The following is a 4791-nucleotide window of genomic DNA, read 5'->3' as shown; positions in this document are numbered from 1 at the left end:
CCGACTGTATGACAAAGAGGAGAGGTCCATTGAGCCCACTCCCATACTTCCGGCATCGTGTCTGGTGGCACCGGTGGTGTGGGAGGTTGACGCGGACATCGAGGGGCGTTACATACCGAGCCCACTCCCCCCCAGTGTCCAGAGGGTCGGATGTACGTGCCACTCGAGGTTCGCGATCGATTGATCTATTGAGACTCACACGTCACCCTCCTCTGGTCATCCTGGCATCGGTCGGACAGTGCACTGTCTTAGTGGGAAGTACTGGTGGCCCACTTTAGCCAAGGACATGAGGGTTTATGTTTCATCCTGCTCAGTGTAAGGCACCTAGACACCTGCCCAGAGGGAAGTTACAACCCCTACCCGTTCCACAACGGCAGTGGTCCCACCTATCGGTGGATTTTGTTACGGACCTTCCCCCCTCACAAGGGAACAACACGATCCTGGTCGTTGTGGATTGGTTTTCCAAGTCCTGCAGTCTCATTCCTATGCCAGGTCTCCCTACAGCCCTAAAAACTGCTGAGGCCCTGTTTACACACGTCTTCCGGCACTACGGGGTACCTGAGGATATTGTGTCGGATCGGGGTCCCTAGTTCACCTCAAGGTGGAGGGCGTCCATGGAACGTCTGGGGGTCTCGATCAGCCTTACCTTTCACCCCGAGAGTAATGGGCAGGTGGAGAGAGTTAACCAGGATGTGGGTAGGTTTCTGCGGTCCTATTGCCAGGACCGGCAGGGGGAGTGGCCGGGTTTTATCCCCAGGGCAGAGATTGCCCAAAACTCACTCCGCCACTCCTCTACTAACCTTACTCCTTTCCAGTGTGTGTTAGGTTATCAGCCGGTCCTGGCACCTTGGCATCAGAGCCAGATCGAGGCTCCTGCGGTGGATGAGTGGTTTCGGCGCTCGGAAGAGACCTGGAACGCTGCTCATGTACACCTGCAGCGGGCCATCAGGCGACAAAAGGCGAGCGCCGATCGCCACCGCAGTGAGGCCCCGGTGTATGCACCGGGGGACTGGGTCTGGCTCTCGACCCGAAACCTGCCCCTTCGCCTGCCCTGCCGGAAACTGGGTCGGCGGATTGTGGGGCCATTTAAAGTCCTGAGGAGATTGAACAAGATTTGTTATAGGTTACAGCTTCCTCTTAATTACCGTATTAACCCCTCGTTCCATGTGTCTCTCCTCAGGCCGGGTGGGGCCCGTCGGGTGGGGGGCCTGCAGGGGTACGGTCCGGAGGAACGGTGCTGGGTCCCTAGGAGGGACATCCTTGATCCCTCCATGTTGAGGGATTTCCACCATAGTCATCCGACTCGCCCTGCTTCGTGTCCTCCTGGCCGTCCCCGAGGCCGGGGTCGGCGCACGGCTCAAGTGGGGGGTACTGTCACTCTCCTCCTTGCTCGGGCAGGCTTCGACGTTCGTACTAGCTACTACCGATCCATGTGTCTATGTTCGACTTGTTTCGTCTTCATTGGTCACACCTGTTTCCCATCATGTAGTTATGTCTTCCCTATTTAACCCTCTGTCTCACACTGTGTGTTGTGTGTGTTTGTTCATGTTTTGGTTGTCGTTAGTGTGCGGGTTTGTTTCCTCCCTGCGTGGAGGATTTGTTCATTCATTTACCTACGAGTAAAGTACACCTTTTTGATTAGCTCTGTGTCCTGCGCCTGACTTCGCCTACCGCATTACACTGACGCCTTGACAGCTCGTCTACCCTGGAATATAATTACGCTCCTTTCCTAGAACACCAGCAAAACACTGGGGTACAAATCAATAGAGTGAAGTCTCACCAGGCAGAGAGAGGTTGGAGGTTTTATTTAGCTTGTTGTACCATGGGATCCCTCGTATGCAAGTCCGTGCCCCACTTCTTCTGGTTCAATGGGTTGAAAGGTGACCTTAAGCTCTTGGCCTTGAACTGAGAGGGTATGGTCCGATAGGCCCACTTCATTTGTGAAAGGACCAATCCTCTGCTTTCCTTCCAAGATACAGAAGACTGAATTACAGGTGTTTATACATAACTACGTAGTTACATGTAAGTACATATAGTTAGCTGTGTGTAGTTACATATACATCACAGCATGGTCATGGGAAGCATCACTGAATAAAAAGAGATTTCAGAACATGTTTTGTTATTACTTTATTAATTATTATTATCATTATTATTCAAGTTTAGATGTAGACATCTTTGCCATCTTTGTAGAATTTTTTTTGCATGTAAAACCCTACAACACAAAAACGTAAAGGTGGTAGCAGAAAAAACTAAATAAAGAAACAAACAATCTAAATCCGACTTTTATGCAATAAAGTGTAAAAACAAGAAACAACATTCTAAAAATTATTGTTAAAACATTTACAAAAACCTTTTTTGCCATGTCCGTGTCCACACTGGTTTATTGGCTTCTTCCACACACAGATACTCCTGTCTGTATCTATCTATGATGTTTCTTCTCCCACACACAGATACTCCTGTCTGTCCATGGTTTCTTCGTCTTGGGCTTCTAGGTGATAGGCATGATCACTCCTGCTAATTATTTTTGCAGTACCTGTGTATAGCATGCTAATAACACATTTAACATTATCATCTTTCTTCCTTTTCAATAAAACAGAATAACTGAAGTGCAAGCGTTAACATTTTTCAAATTAAAACTTAAAACAAAAATCGTTCCTTATGTTATTTCAAATCATATGAATGCTTCTGTGAAATGCAATGATTTTATTATTATTATTACAGTTTTTTTGTTTCCGAGAGGCGTTTGTAGCAACATTGTAAGGCTATGTTGATTTCATCGCTACTTCACACTAATCCTCGATTGCCGAATTCCAGGCAGGCTCTCATTTCGTTCTCCGCTGATCATGTATAAATAACTATGTACATCAGAGGATGGACAGTTTAGATTGAACTCATGTTCGATTCCTTTCAGCAGCAATCGGAATCATAGGAAGAAGTGCTCACACAAACGAAAGAGAGAGAGGCAGAGAAAGAGAGAGAGTGAGAGAGAGAGCGAGAGAGAGCGAGAGAGTGAGAGAGAGAGAGAGAGAGAGAGAGAGAGAGAGAGGGGCAAAAAAACACATGAATGAGAGTCTTTTAGAGGCGAAACACGTCGTCTACTAGCAAAATACTAACAAGCTAAATAGAGGGATAATGTTGCTGTGTGGTAACTGTGTGGAAGTAACATTTGTTTTGTCGCTTAAATGGCATTCATCTATCTACATAATGTCAAATGCTTGGACTACAAGGCCATCATCCAGGTTGAGGTGTTACACTACAGCTAATTTGTTGAAAAAAGCACTCAACATTGTTGATATTCAATGGCTTCTTTCTGTCAAAAGGCACCTGTTTCACCTGTCCATGGAACAAGTAGAATTTCATGCTACGTTCAAATCAAAGCCAAATATTAGAGTATTATATAAATTTAAATTCAATAGACATACAAACAATGGGGCCTTGTGTACGGTATAGTAAGTTGAAATACCTGGATAGTAAAACCTATGATGCTCAAAGCTATAAAGCTCACAGAACATGACTTATGACCAAGCTACAGTATAGCAGCTTCTCTTAAAAAAAAAAAAAAAAAAAACATACATCCAGGATGAACAAAGTCCAATACAGAGCATTTGTATAGACAATAAAGCATTGCAAAGTGTAGGAGCACACAAAGAAAGACATGGAATGGATAGTGCCTCCGTGCCAATGAAACAAACAGAACAAATCATTTGACTGCATTTCAACTCCCATTAAACCTTCTGACAAAAAGGCCTCTGTTTTGTTACGTGATCGTCCTGTCCTCGTGAGAGAAAAATACTCTGAATTGCAGGCATTTTGCTTCATTACCTTGTTTGCTACATTTGCAAATGTAAACAGTTTAGCAGAGCCAGGCTCGTTGCCCTTTACTCAATGCAAAGTCGATGTTGCATATCAACATACCATGTAGAAAATACTTTGTTCAATATATCAGGCACTGATATTATGAATTTTTCATATTAACAACTTAGAAAAAAATATTAATTTTTGCATTTTTCTTCCTTCTCAAATGTCTTTAGTGATATAAGGTTTGCATCCTAGCAACTAAGGCAGCAGCTTAAAATGTCTAGAGGAAGTTCTGTGACAATAGAACTCCCCCCCCCCCCCCCAAAAAAAAAAGACCAAACTGTATCCATAACTAAAATACATTAAAACATAAGACACTTAGTTGGATGTTAAGTGGAGACCAATGCGACTGAAACCACTGTAGGATATGTTTTTTTGACTCAGCCACGGGCGTTCCCTGAGGACGTTTATTTGAGGACGATCCAATCACTAGTCATCGCTCTGCCCATCCACCGTGAAGGAGATTATGACAGACGACTGACGTTTCCCATCTCCCCATTTTACATATCAATTCACACTTCCTCATTCCATTTGGAACACTGAACCAACCAGGAAAAAGAACATCCAACCCACTGCATAATAAACGAATCCCCAAAACATGTGCAGATGTACCTTGTTGTTCGCTGAACTGCCTTGTCATAGTTACACTTCCAAATAAAAAAATAAACAATAGCAAAAAACTAAAAATAAGCAGCTACTTGTAGTACCATTTTCTTCAAAAGCGTTTTCCTTTACAAAAACAGAAGAAAAAAAAAAAGTATTATGTCCAATATAAATGTTTAGATGATATGAGTTCCCTACAGAAGCTATCACGTTGAGCGAGAAGTCTTCTTCTCATTCAATCATTACAGTACGTCGCGTTTGTCAGTTTATTTTCTTATTTTTCATACTGCTATGCCTGTGCTAGAAGTCCAAGTCTGTGGTGCACCAAAA

This window comes from Coregonus lavaretus, assembly GCF_964263955.1.
Source record: "Coregonus lavaretus genome assembly, contig: HAP1_SCAFFOLD_795, whole genome shotgun sequence".
Lineage (NCBI taxonomy): Eukaryota > Metazoa > Chordata > Actinopteri > Salmoniformes > Salmonidae > Coregonus > Coregonus lavaretus.
The sequence above is the reverse complement of the archived record's forward strand: the minus strand, read 5'-3'. Positions refer to the sequence as shown.